General features: G+C 32.1%; 1 protein-coding gene across 8 annotated transcripts in view; it reads left to right on the top strand.

The window, feature by feature from the left end:
- Positions 1-15,637, top strand: part of Evi5 (ecotropic viral integration site 5) — a 172,180-nt gene that overhangs the window by 43,315 nt on the left and 113,228 nt on the right. For all 8 annotated transcript variants that reach the window (XR_012721016.1, XR_012721015.1, XR_012721014.1 and 5 more), the window contains one exon: positions 2,082-2,124. The gene's annotated coding sequence lies outside the window, so the exon portion shown is untranslated. The remainder of the gene's footprint in view (positions 1-2,081; positions 2,125-15,637) is intronic.

The following is a 15,637-nucleotide window of genomic DNA, read 5'->3' as shown; positions in this document are numbered from 1 at the left end:
TGCGAGTGATTTAGAGTGATTTTATTATTTCTTAATACACAGTTTACGTGAAACAAGATACGTCAAACTGTTTATATATTTTTCTTATAGAAATAATGTTTTAAATGCACAGCAAATATATTATAAATTCTGAATTACAAAAATGTTTAATCAAAATAATAATTGTATCAATAATACAAAAACAATCACATAAATTAATCATAATCATATAAAATGTTCTTCCTTCTCATAAAAGCAAATATGAACTGAAAGTAAAGAAAAAATCATAATTTCGATTTTATATTTTGTATATCGATAATATTCACCATCAGTTAAACGTTTCTTAAAAATTCAGCGCCTGCACTCAAGAAACAGTGAACCAACCATGAAGAAAAATTGTAGAAAATTTAGGTTAATTTTACAAAAATTTACATAAACTCTGTTACAAACGCCGATTTCACAAATATAAGTAAATATTTTTTGACAAATTCAAAAAAAAAAATGAGACATAATAAATAAAAATAAACCAAAATTAACCTAAATGAGACTCGGGGAATCAGACAAGAAACAACAACAAATATCACGAATAACTGTAGATATATTTCTCTCTCTCTTTAATTAACCGATGCTCAATTTTTTTATCAGAAGTAAAGCGAGTGAAGTAAAAATTTATTTATTTAATAAAAAAAAAAATATTACACAAAATTTCCTTCTGTTTCAATCACGAAATTAATTGATCCAATTAATTTTTTAATTGAAATGTCACAGAAATGATAGTATCAATTAAAAAATTAATTGAAGGTCAATTAAAAAATGAATTGATCCAATTAAACAATTAATTGATACTATTAATTTTTGTGATAGATTTTTGTTACAATTAAAAAATTTGTTGAATCAATTAAATTTTTATTTGAATATTTTTTAAAACTCAATAAAAATTTAATTCGAAAAATTTTCGTGAATTTGTGTACACAGAAAAAAAATATTGCCTATTAAAAAGTTGATTGAATTTGAAAACATTGCCAATTAATAAAATAATTGATACAATTAACTTTTTAATCAAGATAGAAAAATGAAGTTAATTACGTCAATGATTGAAATTTTAAAAAATTTTCAAATAAAAAATTAATTGATACAATGAACTTTTTAATCAAAGTCGGAAGACTAAGTCAATTACAAAAGTGATGGGAAATTTTTTAATTTTAAACTAAACATTTATATCAAACAATCAATTTTTTAATCAAACTAAAAAAAAAATCTGGACAGGATGCCTCCAGTGGTCATTGTGGCCAAATGAACCATTGTCCCACTATGACAGAAGAAAATACCTCTGTTAACTCGTTACAGTGCTCTGTAATCTCCTTTATGAAGCTCTGTTAACTAATTAACAGAGCTCTGCAAAAAAAAAAGGTTTGTGTCTGTGCTAACTAAATCCGGAATTTATCTTCACGCACATAATTTTTTAATCAACTATTTTTTTAATGTCCAATTAAAACTGTGATTTATACAATCATTTTCGTGATTGAAGACATTTCAATTAAAAAATTAATTTGATCAATTAATTTCCCACCCAGAGAAGGAATATGATCATCTCAAACATGTTTCAAAAGCAAAATGTTATTTTTGGATTGTGACCATGAAACATGTTCGCCGCAACCATGCAACTTATACACAGTAAAAAGTCCGTTCTAAACTAATGCGAAAATTAACTTATGTTAACTGCGCTAAAGAAAAGTGCATTAAGAAAAAAAGTATATTTAAGAAAATTTTGTATTTTCAAGAAATTTGTATAAATGTCGTTAGCGCTATAAAAAAATTCAATGTGGACACATTTTTGGTGAAAGTTAAAAAATGTTTTGATCCCTTGTGCATATATTTTTTCTTTTTTTTTAATAACTAATGTATAGAAAAAATTATTAAAGTGAAGAAATCTTTCTCAAACTGTGGGAAAAAATGAACTACACGAAAAAAATCTACGGACAAAAATAAATTTAAATTGGCTTCCTTTTTGTTAAGCGTCTCAGTATATTTAAATGAATATTATATATTTTTATTAAAAATTATATAGTGTATTTATTTATTGAGTATTTATTTCTTTTTAGGGACTAACTTCCGTGCATCAAGTATCCTAAATATAACACTAAGGTAATTATATTATTATTTTAGTTTTTTTTATCACCTTGTAAAAGCGTCAGAATTTTATTTTAGACAATTACAAAAAAAATTATAAATTAATAAAATAAATAAATTAATTAATCGATTTTAATAAAATTTATTAGAGATGAAGCCTCACATAAAATACGAATGTTCGCGATAACATTGGATCAATACTATTGCATAGCAGGAATGGAAAATGCAATTTTAAAGAAAGTACAATAAAGGTATCTTTTTGAGCGAAAAAGTACTTTTCACTAAATTTCAACAAAAATTCCATTGGAAGATTATTGTCAAGAGCTCTTTTAGACTAAATTTTGATTGCCAACTCCACAATTTTAAATACATTTTTGTTTAGTTTTATATCCGCTTACAAAGACTACAGTAGTATTGTAATCGCGGTTGCCACAGTTGGTAGAATTCTTCCAAAAATGGTACTTCACAAATTTATAAATAAAAATAAATTTATGACACAAATTTCTATAGCATAAAATTTTGACAAAATTCCTATAGAAATAAAATTTTAACAAATTTTTCTATAGAAATAAAATTTTGACAAAATTTTCTATAGAAATAAAATTTTGACAAAATGTTCAATAGAAATAAAATTTTGATAAAATGTTCAATAGAAATAAAATTTTGACAAAATTTTCTATAGAAATAAAATTTTGACAAAATTTTCTATAGAAATAAAATTTGGACAAAATTTTCTATAGAAATAAAATGTTGACAAAATTTTCTATAGAAATAAAATATGACAAAATTTTCTATAGAAATAAAATTTTGACAACATTTTCTATAAAAATAAAATTTTCTATAGAAACCAAATTTTGACAAAATTTTCTATAGAAATAAAATTTTGATAAAATTTTCTATAGAAATAAAATGTTGACAAAATTTTTTATAGAAATAAAATTTTGACAAAATTTTCTATAGAAATAAAATGTTGACAAAATTTTTTATAGAAATAAAATTTTGATAAAAATTTTTTATAGAAATAAAATTTTGACAACATTTTCTATAGAAATAAAATTTGGGCAACATTTTCTATAAAAATAAAATTTTGACAAAATTTTCTATAGAAATAAAATTTTGACAGAATTTTCCATAAATTGTTCCATAAATCTGATATCGTAACTGTATACACAAAAGGTACTAAATCATTCGCGTGGGTACCACGGTACTGACCAAGGTGACAAAGTGTTGAAAAAAAGTACTATAGTACTGCGTTTTCCATCCCTGCTCCATAGTAAACAAATGTAAAGGGTTGTACGGTCAAAATTTGGTCAATATAAACTTGACGTATTTCTTTCAATTTTACATTTAAAAAACCTGAACAACCCTCATTTTGAAGGTGTGTGTGTAGAATGTTGCTCCTATTTTGATTTTGGAATTCACTCTTCAGTTGTCAAAATGCCGTCCAAGCAAGAAGTGCAGCGTATCAAAATTTTGCTCGCGCATCGCGAAAATCCGAGCTACTCGCACGCAAAGCTGGCAAAATCGCTAAAAGTTGCCAAATCAACTGTTACAAATGTAATTAAAGTGTTTGGGGAACGTTTGTCGACAGCCAGGAAGTCTGGATCGGGGGGAAATTGAAAACCGGAAGCCGCTGAGACGACAAGGAGAGTTGCCGGTAGTTTCAAACGAAACCCTAACCTCTCTCTGCGAGATGCCGCAAATAAGCTGGGTGTATCGTCTACAACCGTGCATCGAGCCAAAAAACGAGCCGGACTATCGACTTACAAGAAGGTATTGACTCCAAATCGCGATGATAAACAAAATACGACGGCCAAAGCGCGATCCCGGAGGAAGACCAAAAAAACTGCTAAGGACGAGCAGCAGTTCAAGGCAAACTGGCTTTCTACGGCGAAGAAGGTGGACAAGGTGGCTGTACAAAATCTGATGGCAGGTGTCAAGCGTGAGGCCCGGCAATTCGGATTTGGAAAAGCGAAAGCCTAACTGAATATTTTTTCTGAATTTTATACTAATTGAACTAGAACAAGTATATACGGCCGCAAGTTCGGCCAGGCCGAATCTTATGTACCCACCACCATGGATTGCGTAGAAACTTCTACGAAAGACTATCATCCACAATCGAATTACTTGGGTTGTGGTACACTCAAAAAAAAGTGAACTCTCTATTTCACTAAAGCCATATTAACTTTATATTAGTTCATAGAATCATTATGTTTGGAAAAAGTTTATTTTAGTCAAATAATTTTTTGCGTATGTTAGTTAAATGAACTAAAAAACGGGAAAAAGTTATACACAAATAAAGCATAAAGATTTCCTAATTTCGTATTTCTTACAAAATAGTTCATTATTTCTTTAAATTTGTAAATTTTACCAAAAATGTGTCCATTGTGAACTTCGTATGTCACTAAAGACATTCTTGCAATTTTGAACTCCAAGATTTCTCTTAAAACTACAAAATTTTCTTTAACTTCTGAAAAAATTTAGTTATGTCTAATAAATTTTCTTGAATTTGTCGAAAAATATTTACTTATTTTTGCCATATCGGAGTGATGCCAGCGCTTGTAATACCGTTTAGTTAAAATTTTCTATAAAAGTTCAAAATTTTCTAAAATTAATCGAAAGTTATCTTTCCTGGTGGGTTCACTGTTTTTTCAGTGTATCTTAAAACTTCTTAACATCGTTTTCTAAATTGTGATTTAGTCCATACATGGTATATATGAGACAAAAAAGTTATGTATATTTAAGTCTACAAATAATTACGAATCGATATGGACTTTTTGTACGTAGAGAGCCAGAATTGAAATATGGGCGTCGCTTATATGGGGGCTATATACAATTATGAACTTGATATGGACCAATTTTTGTGTGATTGGGGATCGATTTATCTGAGGGCCATATATAACTATAGACCGATATGGACCTAGTTAGGCATGGTTGTTAACGACCTTATACTAGCACAATGTACCAAATTTCAACTCACTCGGATGAAATTTGCTCCTCCAAGAGGTTCCAAAACCAAATCTCGGGATCGGTTTATATGGGGCTATGTACGATTATGGACTGATATGGACCACTTTTGGCATGGTTGTTAAATACCATATACTACCACCACGTACCAAATTTCAAGCAGATCGGATGAATTTTGCTTCTCCAAAAGGCACCGGAGGTCAAATCTGGGGATCGGTTTATATGGGAGCTATATATAATTATGGACTGATAGGAACCAATTCCTGCATGGTTGGTGGATACCATATACTAACATCACGTACCAAATTCCAACCGAATGGGAAGAATTTTGCTCTTCCAAGGGGCTCTGGAGGTCAAATCTGGGGATCGGTTTATATGGGGCCTATATATAATTATGGACCGATATCGACCAATTTTTGCATGGGAGTTTGAGGCCATATATTAACACCACGTACCAAATTTCAACTGAATCAGATGAATTTTGGTCTTCCAAGAGGTTCCGGAGGTCAAATCTGGTGATCGGTTTATATGGGGGCTATATATAATTATGGACCGATGTGGACCAATTTTTGCATGGTTGTTATAGACCATATACTAACACCATGTACCAAATTTCAGCCGGATCGGATGAAATTTGCTTCTCTTAGAGGCCTCGCAAGCCAAATTGGGGGTTCGGTTTATGTGGGGGCTATATATAATTATGTTCCGATGTCGACCAATTTTTGCATGGTTGTTAAAGACCATATACTAACACCATGTACCAAATTTCAGCCGGATCGGATGAAATTTGCTTCTCTTAGAGGCCTCGCAAGCCAAATCGGGGGATCGGTTTATATGGGGGCTATATATAATTATGGACCGATGTGGACCAATTTTTGCATGGTTGTTAGAGACCATATACTGACACCATGTACCAAATTTCAGCCGGATCGGATGAAATTTGCTTCTCTTAGGGGCCTCGCAAGCCAAATCGGGGGATCGGTTTATATGGGGGCTATATATAATTATGGACCGATGCGGACCAATTTTTGCATGGTTGTTAGAGACCATATACCAACACCATGTATCAAATTTCAGCCGGATCGGATGAAATTTGCTTCTCTTAGAGGCCTCGCAAGCCAAATTTTGGGGTCCGTTTATATGGGGGCTATACGTAAAAGTGGACCGATATGGCCCATTTGCAATACCATCCGACCTACATCAATAACAACTACTTGTGCCAAGTTTCAAGTCGATAGCTTGTTTCGTTCGGAAGTTAGCGTGATTTCAACAGACGGACGGACGGACGGACGGACGGACATGCTCAGATCGACTCAGAATTTCACCACGACCCAGAATATATATACTTTATGGGGTCTTAGAGCAATATTTCGATGTGTTACAAACGGAATGACAAAGTTAATATACCCCCCATCCTATGGTGGTGGGTATAAAAAGAAATTTAATTTGATTTTTTAAATAAACGATTTCACCGATTTACACGCGTTTTCCCTTGACCAAATTTTGTCCGTATCACCCTTTATTATGAATCTTAAACCTGTGAGAATATTGAACAAAGTGCAGAGAGAGAGAGAAAGAGATAGAGGGAGAGAAAAGGCAAATACATACTGTGGTAATTGTAGTATTTTTGCACTACATTTCGACATTTTAATATACTGCTGATTTAACAACAAAGCTCAATGATGGGATCGGTCATAATCTCAAAGATTCAGACCTAGTATATGTCATTGATTTTGGAAACTTAACAAATTTTTTTAAATATTATAATCAAATAATATAAAAATAAAATTTTAAACATAATTATTTATTTATATATATTTTTTATTATTTTTTTGCGTATATGTATGCCCCTATTATAAGGGAGACAGTGTAAAAATTCCATTCACGTTTACAATATATTTTTCTAATATGTATATATTTTCTCAACAAAAACCCATGATATCTCTATTACAAATTGTATATTTATTTATTGGATTTGTACAGGGCAGCAGCATATGTGCTACTGATGCAACTCCTCTACATGTTTTCCTATTTCGAATTTGATAAGAATTTCATTTGGCACAGCATTCGTTTTAGTCTATTGAAAAAGATTTGAAAAAGTACAAGTATTCAGTGTGTGTATTCCATTTAGGTGTAATTCATCCATTCCATTGGACAAGAATGCAATTGAGAAAAATAGATTTATTATATTTTTTCTGTTTGTCTTTGTATGCAGCCCTCTTTGACCAGACCTATTGAATTAGATAAACTACAAAATAATATTTTACTAAAATTGCCAAAAATGTGTCTTGAAGATGAATATGAGTTTTTCTATATCAAAAACTATGTTTTTATACGAATGAAGAATTAATAGAATTGCTTTAGTTTTGTAAGGGTTAAAGTTTATCAGTGCTTGAATAAAATTTGATTGCAGAATAACGATTCTAAAGTATTTATGCAACTTTGTCGTATTGGATTTCTGTTTTTTTTTTTAATAGAACGTAGAATAGCTATGTGTTCGTTACTTTTCTACCAGACCCTAAGACAAATAATATCGGCGTATGATAAGACAATGCAAATGTTTTCTTAAACGTACGAAATGCTTTATTATATACGTGGAGGTGAAGAAGTGAGTGGCTATCAAAGCGGCCTTTAATTTCGGTGTGCAATTTACCTTATAAATTGTGGCCTTTTTTTGGTGCATGACATGGCTGAACTTTGCTATTTACGAAAATGTATCACACAATAGTAAATTTTAAGTACAAATTGGCCCATCCGCGATATAAAATATGTTCTCCGATAATCAAGACGTTATTAAGACTTTAAATTCATTTTAACATCTTAATGAGATGGCTGATAAGTTCAAAATTTACCTACACACAAAAAATTTTTTTTTCTGAATCAATCACAAAATTAATTGATCTAATTAATTTTTTAATTGAAATGTCTTCAATCACAGAAATGATAGTATCAATTAAAAAATTAATTGACAGTCAATTAAAAAATTAATTGATCCAATTAAAAAATTAATTGATACTATTAATTTGTGTGATTGATTTTTATTTCAATTATAAAATTTGTTGATTCAATTAAATTTTTAATTGAATATTTTTTAAAACTCAATTAAGATTTTAATTGGAAAAATGTTCGTGAAATTTTTTTCTGTGTAATATGAGTATGAATACTTGGTAACATGGCCACATATGGGGGAACTGTTAACCCTCTAATGCCCAATCCCGCCTTTATGCGGTCTTCATTATATCAGCAAGCTTTTAGTAAAACACACCTTAGGACAACAAACATTGGTAAAATAAAAAGAAAAATTATTTAAAACTATTCAAGAGGCTTAACAGCATATACAGAATTTTAGTGTAAAATTTTTTTGCGTCGTTAACTTTGAATATTTAATTAGCTGGCAAAAAAATTGGGACATTAGAGGGTTAAGTACATGAGCTTGTTCTGTGTTGATGTGTTCTCAAATTACAAAAACATGGAATCCTGTAATAGTCCAATACTACTCATCATTTAAACATTTCTCTCATATATTCACCTTGCATTTAACCGTTTATGTTAACTTGTTCTGAATGTTAAATTGCATTAACAGAGATCATTCATGTTAAATACTCATTAAAGTGTTAAGTGGTCATTTCTATGCTAGTGATCATTTACAATGACAAAAACTTTAATTCCCATGCTCTCATTAGTTATGTTGAATTGAATTTGAATTGTATATGCTGTATTAATGGTAACTGTTTTTCTCTTGGTCACAATTGGATTTTTTATAGCACCCTCACCATGAATAAATTAGGATCTTTACATTAGGGAAGGGGGCTCCAACAGGTACAAGGGGACTCCAACACACTGATCACTATTGATGTTAGAGCTGGGCGAATGGAGCCGTATGGCCGATTGCCTGTCGTTGTTTTGGGCTGTATTATGTGCTTACAGATATTTCCTCACCACAGCAAGGAGTTCCTGGGCTGAAAGAGATGAGAGAGAAGCTTAATGGTATGAATTATTGAAATTGTAACATTCATTCTGATCGAGAAGAACGAGTCACATCCAAATCATAGCGCGCACAGGGTCTCCTTTCAGAAGGCTAATGAAACAAAAGCATTTATAAAACACAAATTAATGGGTAAGACTCAGAATGATCTTAAAACTTTCTGATGGCTGAGACGTATACTGAGCCTTCATGTCTAGGAATAAAAAAATTAAATAATCATAAAACTTTTTTTGTGTTTATTTGGAAAAATCCTCTCTTGGTAAATTTCAGTTCGATCTAACGGATTTTTCTCTTAAAATCCTTAAAAGGGAACCACCAACTCCTTTTCACAATTTCAAAGAATTTCATGCATTACTCAATTATATCCACGCTTTGGTTATACATAAATCCATTCATTCTATGATGAAAAAAAAAAAAATGTTAACAAACAACGAATTCATCGAGAGTTTTATTTTTACACTTAATTGTGTATTAATTGTTATAAATTGCATAGAGACCGATTCATTTGTAGAACTTGAAGAATAAAATTGAGTAACTTGTGTTTGTAAAAGTTTAATTGTACGGCAGATTTCCAAATGAAGAAATGGAAAATATGACGTTGGTGCTTTGTTGATGACGATGCCTAAACCGAGGGTAGGAAAGATTTTATAGGGTCGGGGTTTTTTTTTTTTATTACTCAGTGATTGTAAAACTATAACCAAAAAGGTATCTTCATAAAACAAACGATGTACGATGAAAAATGACACCCAGAATAATGTGAACCCCTCATTTTAGAAAATTTTAATCAAAATGTTTTATTAATTGCATTATTATACAAATAAGTTAACAATTTTTATCATATTGAAGAAAATTTATTAAAAATAATAACATTTTTCTATTGTTTGAGAATAATAATAAATTTTGTGTGTTTTGGAGTGAACTACGGCCTCGGCTGAATAAACACTGGTCATCGATGCACTGTTGTTGAGTTAATAATTGCACGAAAATGTTCACGATTTAATTCCATTTTTGTTTTGATATACCCGCTCGTAACCACTAACTGCCCTTTTAATTTTTTTTAAGAAATAATTTTAACTTTTTTCTTTCCATTGTGTTAAAAAGTAAGAATTAATAGAATGGTGCCAATGTTTAATATTTTGTCGAAAAAAGTGAAAAGGGGATTCAAAAATTTCCGAATTTCCGAAAGTATTTGAGCTCAATTTTGTTTGACAAGCGTAAGAATGTATTAAAATTATTAAAATGATTTTAAATTATAAAAATGATTTATTTGATAAAATATCACAGAATTTTGAAATGGTGAACATCCATCGTAGGAAAAACCCATGTTAAATTCATCGCTTCTGTGACCATTTAGCATAACTTTTGAGATTAAATTTACTATAATATTTATTATAAAAGTATATACACGGACGAAAAAGAGTGTTTTCCATATGTTTGGGTGTAAAAATTATATGTTTGGAACTCAGATTTTTTTAACACAATATTTTTAAGTGCAAGCATATAATGTTCATAAACTAGCGTAACATGTTTGGGATATATATGTTAATATGTTAGAACATATTATGTTTGGGACATAAAATTTTTGTAAATATAATATGCTGGGGTGCAAACATATATTAATTTAGAAATAGCCTATAAACATATATGTGCTTAGAAAGAGAGACCTAGTGAGTGTGCTGCAAATAAACGAATGGAAATAACCAATTGGTGCCTTAATAATATATATACACAAAGAAATTTTCATTCATTTTTTTCTACCAGTGTATTCCTAAGGTGAAACATAATATGTTTGAACACTACAAACAATATTTTGTTTGGATCAATCCTGAAAATATATATGCTTGAAGCAAAATGTGTTTGGGGTATATGTTACAGAAGCGATTTTTTTTGAGGGTGTATGATTACAACAACCCCGTACGGTTATTATAGTGACAACAACATGTAGGTAAAATGAGATATCTCTCAATATGAGAGTTTTGTTGAGATGAGACAACAGTGTCTATGATACCGAGAACAATGATACTAACATTTAGATAGATCATCTTAACATAGGCTAACATGAGAATTACATGAATACATAGTAAAATTAAATGAGAATCTCAGCATGACAAAATTAACATAAACATCACAATGATTTCAATGAGTAAGGCTTCAATAGCACTGTTACCATATATATGTAATTGAAGCCTCACAAAAATATATGTAAATATGTAAAATATATCATATAATTAAATAAATATATTGATTAATTTAAATTATTATTGATATTAATTTAGAGTTATATAATGATAGTAAAGTGGCCAGAATTATATTATAAAAAAAATTATAAACAAAAAAAAAAAATAAATTTTCTTTTCCAAAATTAAAAGCCTAAAAGTTATAAGTTTTGATTTTTTAATGATTATTACAATTTCTATTCTGGACATTCTGTATTAAGAAATTCAGTATGTTTTTTATGCAACTATTTTCGTTGAATAAGAACACAATTTACCATTAATTAAGTTCTTTGACAATTTTCAATAGTCATTTGTCACAAAAAAATCATTTTATTAATCAAGTTTTTTGTCGAACATTGTTTAGTCTTCGCTACATATTTTCCCTTTTTTTAACACCTTCCTCAACGTTCCCCCAACTATAGGAATTCAAAAAATTCTTCTCCCATCTTTAAATTGAGTATTTCAACTGGTTCTAGCTATGTCGCCGTAATGCCTACTGTTTGTTTTGAAATGTGGGTGTATATTCTTGAAAAACGAAACAAGATGAAGACATTAATTGCCATTAGCAGCTGTTATTTGCTAGACTCTCAAGTAAAAAGTAAAAGACAACCATTAGTGATGCTTATACAATCTCATTACAATTAACAAAATTGTAGCTTGAATAGATGATAACAAGATAGACAGACAACATGACGGGGTACTAGTTTGTCAGAGAGTAAAGATGGTAGAGAGAGGGAAAGGGAGAGTGAGTGATACAATGGAAAGACATTCGAAAGAAATATGACACCCGAAGAGATGGAGTATAATTACCAATCACAATAATAACGGTTGTCGGTGGGCGACCCTTGTCTATGTGGACTTGTAATGGGAAGTCAAGGTATGTGACAAGGAATTCTAAAGTAAAATTTTCCTTAAGTTTTTATGACCGATTCGTACTTGTCCGGCCGAAAAACCATTTGTTCGCAAAATTTTTGAATTCGATTAGCTGTTTTTAATACGATATAAGTAATAACATGACATTGAGCAACAGATCCTAAAACATGTCCGTAAAGAAAAAACGTTCAATTTATTGAACGTTAACTAAAATTTTATCACTTAGTACCCATATGAAGCCGTAAGGTATGACGTCAACAAAATGTGGAGTAACAAGTAATATAGGCTAATTAATTTTTGATACCACATGGTATAATTTTCATTTGCATTCCATATAAGGTCTTTAGCTGTGGGCTATTCGTGTCTTTCCTTTTCTTGAGTCTTTCCTAGTCTAGCTACGCCACTGTATGTATGAATCAGACTTTTTACATGGGAAGTTACTTAAACATCACACAAAAGAAAATCATTTCGACAAATTGACAAGTTCTATCCAAGTCAAACACAAAGGTTCTTTAAACAGACAAATTTTGTCGTCTTCCTTTCCTTTTATCTAGCCAGGGCAAATTCATATTTAAGTTTGCTTGTACCTGTATCTTTCCACATATATACACTCACACACAGGCTATGTCACCATCGTACTCATCATCGTGGTGGTGGCGTACCGCCATGATGCAATTACATCTAATTACTTTCACACAATAATGACAAAACGTCGGCCACTAAATAACCTGGCAAGAGAAAAAGAAGACACAAATTTCACATTGCTTGATGGTGAATCCATTTACCTATGGCAATCGGTTGTGGGCAACAAGCCGGAGAAAATAAAGCAGACAACCATAGCGAAGTATTCTTATTGCATTTTTTTGGCTGACTACAAGGATAGCACTCCCTCAAGGACATTATATATACGGGTTTGTTTTCAAATATGGAAAAAAGTGGTCCTTTCCTTGCTTAGTCCATATTCTAGACATGTTACAGCTATTTGGCATGAGTTAGATAATCTCCATTAAATTATTGTGCATCGTATCTCATCCAAATGACAGCAAATGCCAGGCAATCAAATAAGGAACTGTGTAGAGAAAAATGGGGAATAGGGCAAATAGAAATTAATTCTTAACCAAATTGCATTTTAATTTGTAAAAACGAGTTTGGAAAATATCGAAGGGAAATTTAAAGCAAAAGAAGAAAATTTATAAGAATGAATTTAAATGCTTAGGTTATATGAAATTTTGTTCTATTTTTTATACCCTGCGCCACACTGTGGAACAGGGTATTATAAGTTAGTGCATATGTTTGCAACACCCAGAAGGAGACGAGATAGACACCTGGTGTCTTTGGCAAAAATGCTCAGGGTGGGCTCCTGAGTCGATATAGCCATGTCCGTCTGTCCGTGAACACATTTTTGTAATCAAAGTCTAGGTCGCAGTTTTAGTCCAATCGACTTCAAATTTGGCACAAGTATGTGTTTTGGCTCAGAATAGAACCCTATTGATTTTGGAAGAAATCGGTTCAGATTTAGATATAGCTCCCTTATATATATTTCGCCCGATAAAGGGTGATATGGTCAAAATTTGGTCAATATAAACTTGACGTATTTCTTTCAATTTTGCATTTAAAAAACCTGAATATCCCTCATTTTGAAGGTACACATGTGTAGAATGTTGCTCCTATTTTGATTTTGGAATTCACTCTTCAGTTGTCAAAATGCCGTCCAAGCAAGAAGAGCAGCGTATCAAAATTTTGCTCGCGCATCGCGAAAATCGGAGCTACTCGCACGCAAAGCTGGCAAAATCGCTAAAAGTTGCCAAATCAACCGTTACAAATGTAATTAAAGTGTTTGGGGAACGTTTGTCGACAGCCAGGAAGTTTGGATCGGGGGGAAATCGAAAACCGGAAGCCGCTGAGACGACAAAGAGAGTTGCCGGTAGTTTCAAGCGAAACCCTAACCTCTCTCTCCGAGATGCCGCAAATAAGCTGGGTGTATCGTCTACAACCGTGTATCGAGCCAAAAATGAGCCGGACTATCGACTTACAAGAAGGTAGTGACTCCAAATTGCGATGATAAACAAAATACGACGGCCAAAGCGTGATCCCGGAGGCCGTACACGACGATGCTGACCAAGTTTGACTGCGTGGTAATGGACGACGAAACCTACGTCAAAGCCGAGTACAAGCAGCCGGGACAGGAGTTTTATACGGCAAAGGGAAGGGGAAAGGTAGCAGATATTTTTACATAAAACTGTCAAAGTTCGCAAAGAAATATCTGGTTTGGCAAGCCATCTGTACCTGTGGCTTGAAAAGCAGCATTTTCATAGCTTCCGGGACTGTCAACCAAGAAATTTACGTGAAAGAGTGTTTGAATAAACGTCTGCTGCCTTTCCTGAAGAAACACGGTTGCTCCGTACTGTTTTGGCCGGATTTGGCATCTTGCCATTACGGTAAAAAGGCCATGGAGTGGTACGCCGCCAACAACGTGCAGGTGGTTCCCAAGGACAAGAACCCTCCCAACACGCCAGAGCTCCGCCCAAACTGCTAAGGACGAGCAGCAGTTCAAGGCAAAATGGCTTTCTGCGGCAAAGAAGGTGGACAAGGTGGCTGTACAAAATCTGATGGCAGGTGTCAAGCGTGATTTCGGATTTGGAAAAGCGAAAGCCTAACTGAATATTTTTCCTGAAATTTGTACTAATTGAACTTGAAAAAGAAATTTAATTTGATTTTTTAAATAAACGATTTCACCGAGCGTTTTCTCTTGACCAAATTTTGACCGTATCACCCTTTATGGACTTATATGGCCCAGAAGCCAGAGTTTTGCCCTAATTTGCTTAAAATTTTGCACAAGAAGAACAATTAGTACTATAGTCAAGTGTGCCAAATTTTATTGAAATCGGTTCAGATTTTGATAAAGCTCTCATATATATATTTCGCCCGATATGTACTAATACGGTTCCAGAAGCCAGAGTTTTACCCCAATTGGTTGAAATTTTGCACTAGGAGTACAATTAGTAGTATAGTCAAGTGTGCAAAATTTTATTGAAATCGGTTCAGATTTAGATATAGCTCTCATATATAGCTTTCGCCAGATTTACACTCATATGACCATAGTGGCCAATCTTTTACTCCAATTTAATTGAAATTTTGCACAGGGAGTAGAATTAGCATTGTAGCTATGCGTGCCAAATTTGGTTGAAATCGGTTCAGATTTAGATATAGCTCCCATATATAGCTTTCGCCCGATTCACACTCATATGACCACAGAGGCCAATTTTTAACTCCGATTTAGTTGAAATTTTGGACAGGGATTAGAATTAACATTGTAGCTATGCGTGCCAAATTTGTTTGAAATCGGTTCAGATTTAGATATAGCTCCCATATATGTTTTTCTGATTTCGACAAAAATGGTCAAAATACCAACATTTTCCTTGTTAAATCGCCACTGCTTAGTCGAATAGTTGTAAAAATGACTCTAATTTTCCTAAACTTCTAATAC

This window comes from Haematobia irritans, chromosome 3, assembly GCF_050003625.1.
Source record: "Haematobia irritans isolate KBUSLIRL chromosome 3, ASM5000362v1, whole genome shotgun sequence".
In the NCBI taxonomy this organism is placed as follows: domain Eukaryota; kingdom Metazoa; phylum Arthropoda; class Insecta; order Diptera; family Muscidae; genus Haematobia; species Haematobia irritans.
Note: the sequence above shows the minus strand (reverse complement) of the source record. Positions and strands in the feature narration are given on the sequence as shown.